This window comes from Narcine bancroftii, chromosome 2, assembly GCF_036971445.1.
Source record: "Narcine bancroftii isolate sNarBan1 chromosome 2, sNarBan1.hap1, whole genome shotgun sequence".
Taxonomy (NCBI): domain Eukaryota; kingdom Metazoa; phylum Chordata; class Chondrichthyes; order Torpediniformes; family Narcinidae; genus Narcine; species Narcine bancroftii.
Genome location: NC_091470.1, coordinates 190,762,623 through 190,776,879, shown reverse-complemented (window position 1 = coordinate 190,776,879; position 14,257 = coordinate 190,762,623). Strand labels below are relative to the sequence as shown.

The 14,257-nt window shown below is 39.9% G+C and overlaps 1 long non-coding RNA gene across 1 annotated transcript in view; it reads left to right on the top strand.

Annotated features, from left to right (window-relative positions):
* Window positions 1-14,040, top strand: part of LOC138752549 (uncharacterized) — a 70,015-nt gene extending 55,975 nt beyond the window's left edge. Inside the window, exon 3 of the long non-coding RNA XR_011350732.1 lies at window positions 13,877-14,040. This is a non-coding gene — a long non-coding RNA (uncharacterized lncRNA). The remainder of the gene's footprint in view (window positions 1-13,876) is intronic.
* Window positions 14,041-14,257: the final 217 nt, after the last annotated feature.

Below are 14,257 nucleotides of genomic sequence, written 5' to 3'. Positions count from 1 at the left end.
GTAGATACATGACATCAAATGCAAAACCGTGAGGTGCCTTTATTTTCAGGTGGAGATGGCAGAATTTCGACTGGTCATTTGTGTAAACTGTTCTTAAGGAAAATATCTGGAGACAAAAAAAGAATCATGTAAAGAAATGTAAACAAACTAAATGTATAAATACAGAAGAAATAAATTTTGTCATGTATAATGTGCATCGTAAGAGTCTTGGATGGAGTCAGTTTAGCAGTCTGGTGGGGGAGGGATATCCACTGATCTTGATCATGGTCGTACGAGTATAGTGGCACCTATACCGCTTTCCTGATGGCAGTATCTGGAACAGAATGGTGTGAGGGTGGGTAGATTCTTGATGACTGTTGCTGCGCTAGGAAAGCAGCGTTCCCTGTAGATATTCTGGATAATGCGGAGAGGCTTATCGCTGAAATATTGCAGTGTAAAGTAACCATTGATGGGCTTTTGCGCATTAAGATAATTTAAGCCCTCTGCCAGTCCTCAAGCAGCCGGTCCCAACAATATCTACTTCACATCTGCCGAAGTTTATAAACTCTGACTGCAAACATCAGCAAACTCCTGAGTCTGTTGAGGTGCTGAAATCTTTTTTATTTTCGCGATGACATAAGTAGGTTGTTTCCAGAAGTACTCCTTCTAATTTGTGGCTCTCATGATTTGAAATTTGTGAAAGCTCTCCATCCCTGCTCCCCAAATCAGAGTACACATCTGGTTTTCCCTTCCTATAGTCTACAATCAGTTCCTGGGGTTTGGTGACTGTGGTGAATGTCTGCCAAGCTGCCTGTCTCCCCTCTGGCGAGCCTTGCTGTACTAACATTGGCTGTACATTATCTCGACTGTTAAGGACATTCCCCTTGGATATAACTGTATATGCACCTATTGTCTTTCATTATTGTACCATGAGCTTCTGCTAATAAAAGCCATGATTATTGTTTGACCACATCGTCTTTGTCTACTTCATCAACTGAGTGACATTGAGTGAGAAGCTGTTGATACACCATGCAACGGTGCCCATCCTGTTTGAGGACTCATCGCCCCCTTCGATACGACACATTAATGTGGCATTGTCAGCACATTTGTAAGTAATTTAGCATTCGTCCTCACCGGTCACGCAGACATAGATATAAATCGAGTAGAGCAAGGGTCCAAAAGACGCCCATGGTGCAAGGGGAATGGACATTGTTCAACATGTGGTCGACATTACCCGAACCTGTCGATATTAACTGAAAATCGCATACTATGCCCAATCTCCTTGCCAGATTCCGTGTCCCAGTCTAGTGTCTGAATGATGAAAAACTCTGGTCCGATCGCGGCGTCTGATACGTTCTCTTTTAGCCCGGACTCGGAGCAGTAATTCTCTGAGATTTATCTCATCTCTCTCTGCTGAAGCGTCCTTGACTGAGGACGTCTGTTTTATTTTCCAATGACTGGACAAGCCCTATCTACAACAACTTCAAGATCGTCACAGGGCGACAGCTGAACAACTTTCTCCCTCTCTCTCCCTCCCTCTCTCTCTCTCTGTCCAGTCTCCCTCTCTCTCTCTCTCTGTCCAGTCAGAATCGCTCTGTACCAGGTGGTGGCAGAGGCAACAAATTAGGCAACAATTCTTCCCATTTAAGTGAATCATGGATCGACCTGCAGTGATGAATACACGCGGTAAAGAGCGGATACTGCTCCACTATCAGAAACCAACCGACAGAGATGGCAGCGCTTACCAGGAATGCCGACAATTGCAAGAATTGGATAGAAGATTTCCGTGGTGTTCATTAGTGGCACAGGGTGAGGATGGGAACGTTTTCTAGACAGAACATTCCAGGTGCCAGAACGAAGAGATTCACGGTGAAGCCTTATTTATCGGACAGACGTTTCCACTGGGGCATTACATTACGTAACATCTCCACAGACTCGATTTAACAGACATTCTAAGTTGAAGAAATGGGTCAGCTCGGCCCACAGTAATTGTCACGAATAAACAAGGTTCTGGTAGATCAAGCTGCCATAAATGAGCTTGAACCGTGTCACCGGAGGATCGAGTTTATCCATCTCCATTTTCTCTGTTTTATCCTCGTCTCGGAGGGGATTTGGTCACACTTCAGCGCGTCTGCCAGACTTTGCTTCAGTTCATGTTCCTCTGATGGTCAGCTGCATTTTTCGATTTGCGAATCTAATTTTCCAAGGGCCATTCCCGATAACCCCAAGGTCTGTTGCATTCAGGTTGAGGTTTCAAAAAATCCCTTGACTTCAAGGACTCCCACAGAGGACGGAACATTTAGCGAAGTTGAACCATCCGAACAGAGGGTTGGCTCCGACCACAAAACATTTGCATTAATTGTCCCACCGAAGGGAGAGCAGCTGGTGATTGTCATCTCCGTCAAGAGTATTCTCAGAGCACATACATGACCTCGTGGCCCGGGGGTGGCGTGGCAAGATGGCTTAGAACCAAGACGTGGAAATTCACCTCTCCCTGAATGGACTGTTTAAAACCTGAATTTATAGGACTGATTAAAAACTGAACATTTTAAATAAGTTTTTTTTTTAAACTTCTGAGAATGACATATACAAAAAAGGGAAAACACAACAATCAAAACAACTATATTTTAAACTACTGGAAAAAAATGGTGGGGCTACCGAGCAACTGAAACCTCAGGAGCAATTTTCGATGGATCCGAAACCTCAGCCTTCGTCTTCGGCAAGTTCAGATGAAGCCTTGGCGCCTTCTGTGTGTGCAGCGATGCAAGATGGCACCGGCGCCGCTTCCCTGGTGTCGATCCAGGACATCCGCGGGAGCTCCGCGTCGGGAACGGCCCATCGAGTGGATGAGCGCGGGGTGGGGGGTGGGGTGCGGGGGGAGGACGAGCATGCGCACATCAGGCTGCTGCGCATCGACACACCTCCCCAAGAGGCCTGCTCTTCAGGGACTGGCGTGACTGGGCTGCACTCCAACGCGCGCATGCGTGAAGCCCTGGACTGGGACCAGGGGCGGGGGGTCCTACTCACCGTCGGGCTGACAAAGTTGGTTCGACGTGGAGAGGGGTGGGGGGGGGGGGGATAGTCCTTTCTCGCTGTTAGATGGCCAGGAGAGTAAAGCAGGTGCCTGAAGAAGAAGATTTTGATGAAGAAGAAGATTTTGATGAAGAAGAACAGGAACTACTTATGGCAGCATCTAATATTATTGAAGATAAATCTAGAACTTTGAAGGCACCTTCTCCTTAGAAATCACCAAGTTAATTAAGTCCTTCACCTGGCCCCGATATGGTAACTATGTTCGAAGAATTAACAAAGCAAAATGAAAATATGATGGAATATATGTCTCAACAGTTTCCTGATGTTAAAGCTAGAATGTCAGATATGTCGGGTGAAATTGCTTCAATGAAATTGGACATTAATAAATGCCTTCAACTGTTGATATGGTTCAGGACGGAGTGAAGAATGCTGAAGATAGAGTTGATCAGATTGAAGAATCCATTACTGGATGGCAAATGGAGAAGAACTTTTTGCAGAAAATGGATGCACTAAAAAATCAAAGTCGTCGGAATAATGTTGAAATAATGGGTTTGCCTGAGGGCATTGAGGGCGCAAATCCTTCAAGATTTTTTTAAGGATTGGATACCAGATGTTTTTAGATCTGAATATTTTCCAGAAGGTCTGGAATTAGATAGGGCCCATCGTGCTTTAAGAAAAAAAGCCTTTACCAGATCAACCACCACGAGCAATATTACTTAGATGTCTTAGGTATCAGGATAGGGAAATGATTTTACATGCAGCAATTCAACAAGCTCATATAAATCAAGGCCCGATGATGATACAGGGAAATAAAGTCTTTTTTTAAAAATCCCAATCTAAGTTCCGGTTATTCAGAGACGAGAGGAATTAAATCCACCTAAAGCAGTGCTGTGGAAGAAAGGATATAGATCTGTTTTTCGATACCCAGCGATTTTGAAGGTTTTCTATGGACAATACCAGTCGCAATTTTTATTCAAAGGGTAAAGATGCATTAACCTTTGCTAATTCTTTGCAAGATTTCAAGTCGACCCAAGATTTTTCTCCAAACCCTTGGTGAGCTTAAAAATTAGAAATGGACAAGGGAGTAGAAAGGTGGAAAATGAACAACTGATGGATGTGGAGGTGTATGTTCCTCAACATTAGAATCTTGAATGAACTGATTTTATTATTGTGATGTCTGGTTGGGGCGAGGGTGATGACCCAGTTGTACCAAAGTCATCAGCCACTGTTGGTGTTAACTGCACTTGGTTAAAAGAGGAGGGAGGTTACTGCATTATCAGATTTTTTAGTGGGTGTATTTTTACTTTAATATGGAAGGGGAGGATTTTTAAGGGTTTTTTTATATAACTTTTTTTTGGATTGGAGCCTTAATTGTATTTGTATTTTTGGGAGTAACTATTTACTGTAGTTAAAATGTCTAACTTGAATTTTGCATCTTTTAATGTTAAGGGTTTGAATAACCTGACAAAAAGGCAATGTGTTTTAAATTATATTAAGAAAATGAAGGTGGATATTGCCTTTCTGCAAGAACCCATTTGACTGGAAAAGAACATTTGAAATTAAAGAGATTGAGTTTGACATGTTATCTCATCTTCCTATAATTCCAAGGCTTGTGGAGTGGCAATTTTAATTCATAAAAATGTACCTTTTACGTTGGATTTTATGTTGGGAAAGAAGGGTAGAGCTTTGATGGTTAATTGTAATATTTGTTCTGAAGCATGGACATTATTAAATGTATATGCTCCTAATGTAAATGATGAAAAATTTATTACTGAAGATTTTTACAATTAAATCAGATATGGTTAGAACTAGTTACAGATGGAGATTTAATGTTGCTTTGTTGAAACAATCTGAATTTGTTAGTTTTCTTAGAGATCAAATCAAGATATTTCTACAATTAAATGAGAATTCAGTTCAAAGTAAATTTATATTGTGGGATGTATTGAAGGCTTATTTGAAAGGTCAGATTATTCGGTTTTCAACTAGGTTTAAAAATAAATATTTGGCTGATAGTAATAAACTTGAGGAAGAGATTAAAGAATTGAAAAAAGATTTGCAGAAAAATGTTTTGGAAGATAAAAAGATACAATTATCTAATATGAAAATGCGATATAAAACCTTACAAATGTATCATTATGAGAAAATGCTCCAGAGATATAAACAACAGTATTATGAGTTAGGAGAAAGAGCTCATAAGGTCTTAGCTTGGCAGTTGAAAACAGAACAGACTTCCAGGACAATGAATGCTGTAAAAAGAGGTATGAGAGTTACTTATAAACCTCAGGAAATTAATGATGAATTTCATTCTTTTTATCAAAATTGATATAAATCAAAGATTGAGCAAGATACAGAACAAACAGAAATATATTTGATGGGGTTAGATCTTCCTTTTAAATGATTTAGAAGGTCAGCAATTGGATTAATCATTTACAGATTTAGAAATTAAAGTATTGCAAACTATGCCTAATGTAAAATCACCTGGAGAAGATGGATTTTCATTAGAATTTTATAAGGCATTTTATGATTTATTATTACCATTATTTCGACAAGTACTAGTACAGACAACAGAGACGTCTTCATTTCCAGACTCTTTTTCCAGAGCATGAATTACGGTTATTCCTAAAAAAGATAGAGATCCTTTAAAGTAGCTTCAATAGATCAATTTCTTTGTTAAATGTAGATTATCAAATTGTGGCTAAAGTTTTGGCAAATAGAATAGCGAAATATTTACCAAAATTTGTTCATGTAGATCAAGCTGGCTTTATTAAAACCCATTATTCAGCTGATAATATTGTAAAGTTAATTACATTAATTAATGTATCTAAAACTCAATATAATTTACCTTTCATAGTGACTTTAGATGCAGAGAAGCCCTTTAATCATGTGGAATGGCATTTGTTGTTCAAAGTATTAGAACATTTTAAATTTGGTCTGGTTTTTATTAGTTGGGTAAATACTTTATATAATAATTCTTCAGTTAGGGAGATAACAATTGGTTTAATTTCATCTACGTTTATGTTATCAAGATCAATTGGACAGGGTTGCCCATTGTCACCAGCTTTATTTGCTTTAGTCATTGAACTCTTAGCCCAATTTATTAGACAGAAAATTAATATTAAGGGTATAACTGTGGGAGAGGAAGAATATAAATTTTATTTATTTGCTGATGATGTGTTAATTTATTTGACAAATCCCAAGCAACCATTATTTCATTTGCAGAGATGCTTAGAGCAATATGGAAAAATGTCTGGATATAAAGTTAATTGGGATAAGAGTGAATTATTACCAGTATTATATGAGGATTATTCGGAATATAAGCAGGTTACCCAGTTCCGATGGTCTGATAAAATTAAGTATTTAGGAGTAATAATAAGTGTGGAAGATCGTGAACTTTATTAATTGAATTACATACCTATATTTTTTAAAAATTAAGACAGATTTAAGAAGTGTAAAGATTTACCATTAACTTTAATAGGTAGGTTTAACTGTATAAAAATGAATATATTTCCTCATATACAATATCTTTTTCAGACTATCCCTTGTTCTTTACTTTTTGAGGAATTAAAAGCAGTGGTTCATTTATTTTTATGGAAGAATAAATTATCGAGTTTCATTACAAAAATTGAGATGGAAATATTTATTAGGAGGTCTACAGTTAACACATTCCCAAAATTATTATGAGGCAGCTCAGTTCAAATTTATTAATCAAATGTCCTATGCTGAACAAGTGTCAATATGGGATAAAATTGAACTGTCCCAATTATCAGAGAAAGATGTTAACTATTTTATATATAAATGGAAACTGAATATTTCAGAAGATTATAATGTTCCTGTATGTAGACATTTATTAGAAGTTGTGGCATAAGAGAGATCTCATGATTGGTTCTAAGGGTAGGATTACTGGGAGGACTCCATTATATAGAAATAGGATTATACCATTTTCGATGGATAGTCATTATTTTAAAGAATGGGATCTGAAAGGTATTCGGAGGGTAGAAGATTGTTTTGAAAAATATGTTTTTCATTCGTCCAGTTGCAAGGAAAAGTTCAAATATCATCGAACTCATTGTTGGCCTATTATCAGATGTCAGCTTTTTTAAAAGAAATTTTTGGGCAAGAAATTAAACTTCCTAATTTAACTAGGTTTCAAATATTAATTACTGACTCTTTCAAGAAAGGATTTGTATTGGAAATATATAGTTTGTTACAAGACATGTTGAATAAACCTCATTTGTTTAAAATTAAAAATAAATGGGAAGAGGACTTACAAGTGGTTATTTTAGAGGAAGATTGGTTAAGGATGTATGAAAATACAGTGACTAATTATTTACTGTGAGGTATAGTTTGGTTAACTATAACTTTCAAAATCAATTATATTTGACGCCAGAGAATTTTTTTAAAAATGTGGTTTTAGGGATTCGGATTTGAGTTTTCGATGTGCAAAAAAAAAGGGACTTTTTCTTACATTCTGTTTGGTGATGTGATAAGGTGCAGAATTTTTGGTTAAAACTTAGACAATTTTGGAACGTTTATAGCATATACAGTTGTTACTTAACACTTTACTATTTTTATTGAGTTCTATGAAGGATTTAAGGGGTTTGAAATTGGATAAAAATCAAATTACATTTATTCATTTGGCTTTGGCTGTGGCGAGAAAATGGGCAGCAGTAACATGGAAGGACGATGTCGTAATTAATATTCAAAGATGGCATAATGAATTGAAATCTTGTATTCATTTAGAAAAAAATAACATATAACTTGCATAACAATTATTCTTTATTTACTAAAATGTGGGCACCATATTTAAAATGTATGGCTATTACTATATCTTAAATATTATATTTTTAATATTTTTGTAATCTTCAAGTATTTTTTTTGTAAAAGGCTCCATTGCAATAACATAATATGTAGTTGCAGGGGTAGTTAGTGTATTGTTGGGGGAGGGGAGGGGATAAATATATTACTAATTTAATTTATGGTTAAGTACCTTATTAATCTTTGTAATAAGGGATTTTGCTTTTCTATAACTTTTGTATATTCTTAATAATATAAATAAATTTGTTAAAACCCTATCTAAATCTTTAATGTCAAAATTGAGCTCTCATTCACCACTTTAGCTGGCATCTCGACCACCCTCTCGCCATCCATCAAGGTCCCCCTGGATTTCTCCTGAATATATCACGTTTGTCTGTGTCCACTTATGAAGTCATCTATTTTGGTCCCATAACACCTCTTCAAAGGTCAGAAAGGCCCAACAGCAACTACGCTGCTTTCGAAGACAGAAGCGGGCAAGGTCATCATTCTCTCAGCTTTCTGCGGGAGCACCCATCAAGAGAGGCCTGCCTCACACTTGCTGTGGAGCATCGGAGGTCAATCCAAAATGCTACCAGTCCTAAGGACTCAGAGATCAACAGCAACACAAATTCACCAGGACAATGGCTACTTAAACAAAATTGGTTTTATTTTCTTAATACTCAATAAAATTATTATTTAACTTAACACTATTAAATTAATTAACATAACCCCTAACATTCCTAAGCGTGCATGCGTGTGTGAAGATGGTGTCCTATCATTTACTATTCATTTCTCCACGCTCGCTAGTATCAGGCAGTTTACAGTACTTTTCAAAGAAAATCAGTCACTACATTCAACAGGCTCTGGTGCCTTCATTTGTGAACAGACAGGAAGGTCTTTGGTGGGTGCAGGGAGAGGTTTGTTGTTCCTTGGTCACGCAAACTGAATTCCTTCAAAGAGCAACCAAAGTGTTTCTCCGAAGAAATGAGCCAACTTCCAGGTTACTGCAAAGAGATCTTCTTTTCCCCTATTTCAGGGAGAAGCGCAGACATCAGCCACTACGGGGATTTGGAATTGGCTGAACTCGGAACTCAAGACCCTTCTTAAAATGGGGTCTTTAGCGGGCTTTTCACTTGCACAGACTGCTGGTGCTTTTTTTAAAATCTGTCCCCGCCCCCTACCTCTACCTCCCTCCCCGCCCCCTCTCTCTCTGTTTCAGTTTCTGCTTCTGTCTCTGTTTCTGTAATGTGATGTTTGCTTGTGAAAAGTGACCTTTCCGACCTAATTATTCCCTCTTTTAAACATATATTTTCTTAACTTATTCCATACAGAATGGATAGAACAGCGGCAGGTAGGATCACTGGTGTCGTTCTCCAACTCCCCCCCCCCCCCCCACTCCCCACCCAACACCTCCCTGTCCCATTGATAGAATATGCCAGATCCTCTGTAAACAGAGTGGCCGGGAAATACGGGAGGCCCTTCTTGCCCCGCAAGCAGCATCTTCCAGATTCTCCCGTCTGGAACAAAAATTCACGAGTAAAAACACAATGGTGGAGAAACTCAGCAGGTCAAGCAGTGCCCGTTATAGAGCAAATGTAAAACTACAGAACCGGCGTTTTGGTCTAGAAGCCTTCATCAAGGTATAGAAAAATGTCGGCAGGGGTCCGACATAGGAGTAGCGGGCGACGTGGTTACAAAGCCGGGAAGTGATAGTTGGAAAGGAAGGGAGTGGACAGCTGCGACCAAGGCGAAGTGGAATGGCTAGGTGAATGGAGGGGGAGGGAAGAGAACTGGAAAGGGGTAGGGGAAGAGGAGAGAAGGTTTGCAAATACTAGAAGAGTGATTATTAATACCATCTGGCAAGAGGATTCCCAGAGGCGAAATTTGGTGCCCTTACTCCAATTTGCTAGTCGTCTTACATGGACAGTACATAAGGCCATGCACTGATATGGGAGTGTGACACAGAACCTAAATGGTTATCTGCTGGGAGATCTCTGTCACTTGCGCGGACAGAGCGAAGGTGCTCAGCGAAGCAATCTCCCAATCTGTGTCCAGTCACTCCAATGTCGAGAAGGCCACAAAGGGATCAACTCAGTTCTTCGGATACACAAGTGTTCCTTCAGTTGAAAGGCCTGTTTGGATGAATATATGTTTGTTTGTTTCGTCTTGGGGTAAAGGCGGCCAGGGCAAACGAGTGAGAAATTGAGGAGATGGCTGAGTTCATGGAGGTGGAGAGGAAACCACACTTGTGGAAAAAGGCAGACATTTGGGAGGATCTGGACTAGAAGACTTCATCTTGGGAACAGATACAGCGGAGACAGAAATTAAGGGAGGAGGGGTGGGTGCAAGGATTGCATCTCCAGTGGCCAGAGTGGAATGAGAGGGGCGGAGGCGTTTGGTGCGGAGGGATCAATGCACGTGGGAGTCACCAAGGGAACAGTCCCTGTGGATGGCAGAGCGGGGAGGAGAGGGGAAGATGTGTCTGATCATGGTATCGCAAGTCCTAGAAATTCCGGAGGATAATGTGTTATATAAAACTTGTTTGATTTTTCAATGCTATCGTGGAATGAGTATGCCACACTATGACCAAAAGGGCGGGTCACTTTGAACGGCTAAGTCACGAAAGGGATCTGGAAGCAGAGGAATTCTGCAGTTGGATTATGACCATTGTAAGGTCATTTGGACGGCTGACCCACGAAAGGGCTTTGGAAGCAGAAGAAATACTGATTTTTCGACTGACCCACGAAAGGGTTCTGAAATCTTGGTGAGAATCACTCACTTCCAGAGTGAAGGGCGTTTTGATTACCTCTCGCCTGGAAATGACAAGTCTCTGGAAGCAACTCGACAAGGATTTCGTGGTTTATAAACAGTCTGTCGCCCGGTCTCTTGAACTTCGTGAACTTCTATGCACCTATTTAAAGCCTGCGTGTCAACATTGGATTTTTTGAGAGTGAAGTTTGACGTCTTTACATAATATCTGAGCTGTAGTGACTTGGGGAATTCCACAACCCCCTCCCCACCAGAGTCACACAGACAGACAGACAGACACATACACACACACACGCGTATATTCGCGCATAGTTGAGTATATAAGTTCAGAAAATTAAATAATATGTTATATTATTTTTTATTAATAATTAAAAATATTATTTTAAATATATCTCGTTCTGGGCTGATTACTATTGTCTGTAACATACGAACTGAACACTGAATCATCGCGCATGCTTAATTAGTCTTTTTAAAAACCGAACAAGGACAATAAATGGATATTTCAACACCTTCGTCGCTTCCTCCCGGAATCTCCGCTGTGTCAATGCATAAACACAGGTGTTTGTACAGGAAGTCAAATACATCAGCAGAAGCGCGATTCTAATTGCCAGGTACAGTGATTTTGGGGCGTCGATGGCAAAATTAGAGGTGAGTTGAAAACAAACTTCAATGATCATAACCGGTGTCCACAACACTATGAAGGTCCCAGAGACGGCGAAGAGCAAAATAATGGACGTCCTTCGGCTTGTCATCTCGGGATCAGGGACCTCACGGTCCCCGCGTCGCTTCAAAGCCCTCCGAGCTCTGCTGACCAGTAAAATGTGTCGGGTGGTGAAAGTATTCAGCAGCAACATTAGTGGGAGTGGCACAATTGATACCAAGAGATTGGACAACCATCTGTAAGCCTGACGTTCAGGTGAAGACATATATTGTGCTTTAAACTGGCAGCCCCATTGGACATCATTCACAATGTACTGGTGTTCGTATAGGAAATAAGTCGGAATGTGCATCAAAAAGCTGAACATACACACGGTCGTTAGAATCACCGTGGCATTCCTTTTGGTGCAATATTTGGTCTTCAATTTCTGGCAACAAATGGCAATGCAGCGGTCGATTGTGAATGATACCGTGGCCGAGACAGAGAATTGCACGCTGGTTCTCTTCATGACGGCTGTCAGACGGCAAGTGGTGGTGTGGGCCAGGAAGGAACGCGGAAAATGATACAGCAAGACGTTTCCCAACGTCACGTTAAACACACAGACCATTGTGTCTGCAACTGCCATGGTGACCATGTAATGAACCACTTCTTTGGAAAGGCCACACATTCCCCGGGACAGGACCACAATCGTGAGCAGGTTAGCTGTAACAAGATGGAAAACGAGTCAACTACCAACATAGCAAAGCCCAACAGGTTTAACATGATTTTAACAATGGAATAACATTGGGAATAACTTAACCGGTCATTGGCATGCTCCTGGAAAATTATGCAGTGGTTGACAGTACACTGGTGGGACGGAACAAAGAGCGCAGCAACGCCTCCATCTGCTCAGATACTGAGGAAAGTCGGCATGGCCGCATTGAACTTGACCCTTGGGTGTAGATGCAGAATAGTAAGTATATAGTGCGCGTGATTAACTGATTATGTTGGAATATATTCTGCACGGGTCTGGAGAAATCACAGAGAGCAATGAACGCAACTCAGGGCTGACGGAAATGCCAACATCCCGTCCATTGTCTCCGTCCTTACATCCCACCGCATCGTTGGTAGATAATTTGTCTCAATGTTAAAATATTGCTACAAGTTATATATTATATGTAAATATGTTTTTAAAGGAGATAGATGGGGGAGGGGGGTTAGTGTAGGACACTTCACAAACAGATACACTTCACATCCCATTTGAAATGCAAGAGCTTTGTTGAAGCCGAATGTGCAGGCAGCAGTGGCTTTGCAAAAGACACTGGAATGCATTGGAAGGAATTTCAAAAGCAGGTGCAAATGGAGAAGTCCGGGATAAAGTGCTGATAAAAAATGTTCAAGTATTAGATTCGGACTCTTGGGAGGGGTTCTGGTGTTTATAAGCAGGGAGAGGAATAAACAAACAGGATTCTTCTCTTAGAAAGAGAGAGAGAGAGAAATCAGTTATACAGTGGCTTTTGAGGTGGAAGATGGAAAACTGGCTGGCTTGTTGAAAACCCCATCTTGAAGATGGGTTGTGAGTTCAGCATGTTCAAAACCCTTGTAGTCCTTAAAAGAGGAAATAGCTGACTAGAGTGTTTCTCCTGAAATAAGGGGAACAGCAACTCTGTGGTGACACGGAAGAAGAGGTTATTATTTGGAAAACCCGTAATGGGCACGTTTCTTCGGTAAGACACAGAAGTGGCTTATTGGAGGAAATCAGTTTGTGTGCGTCCAACGAGCAACAAATATCCCTCTGAAACCAACAAGAACCTTCACGAGACGTAACCATATACCATTAATCACCAAAGCCTGGTGCAAATTCATAAATGTTAAATGCTGTGCACAATATCAGAATTGCCTGATACTAGTGAACTTGGAGGTGAGAAGTGAATGATTGGACTATTAAAGCAAAGAACCTCCCTGAATATATATATACACATTACATAAAAGTGCGCTTAGAATTAGAAGGGGTTTGTTAATAATAATAATTTAAAGTTTGATCCTGTTTTTATGTTTAAAGAAAATTGAAAGCAACTTTTGTTGAGGTAACCTTTTGTCTTGGTGAATTTCTATTGCTGCAGGCTTTTGGGTTTGTCTGGGCTCATATCAATATCCACTCCATCCCCATAACAGTTTCTCATTGTCCCTCCAGTCGGGCAGGAGATTCATGTGTTTGTCAAATGGATTTTGTTAGATTCAAGGGCAATTATTTTCCTGCTGTCAAGCTTTTGAACAGACATCTTATATCTTGCACTGCTTAACAGCCCATTATCTTTAACACAATATTGTAATACTATCACATATAGTATTTGCTATCCTTTCACTGCCTGCTGTAATTGTTATGGGGTGATTTGCCCGGATAGCACGCAAAGTAACAGCGTTTTCAATTTTCTCTGCGATAAACAGATCAGTACGTTGCGTTCAGGTCCGGTTGCCTCATTATAGAAAGGATGAAAAAAGTGATGCCTGAATCTGAGAACTTTTCATATTTCAGGGCTTTCTCTGACAGGCAAAAAGGAACTAGTGAATTTATAGGGCTGTATATGATTATGAGCAGTCTAGATGGCTTAAACAGCCAACACCATGGAGGTGTTGTAATGTTCTGTGTTATCTGTTTAACAGATGGAGTGGGACATGCGAAAGAAAAGGGGATTGATCAACTGCATATTCAACATTGGATATCACAAATCCGTGGAAGATCCGAACTGAAAAGTGTCTCCAACCAAAAACCATATGCATTAATTGTCCCACCAAAATGTTCCATTAAAAGCAGCTGGTGATTGTCATCCCCTTCAAGTTTCAAGTATATTGTCAGAGTACATACAGAACATCACATGCACACTGAGATTCTTTTTTCCTGAGGACAAGGCAGAATTTCTACTAATCGTTTGTGAAAACTGTTCTCAAAGAAAATATCTGGCATAAAAGAGAAACAAACTGAATGTACCAATACAGAAAAATAAATATTGTCATTAATAATGGGCAAAGTAAGAGTCTTTGAAA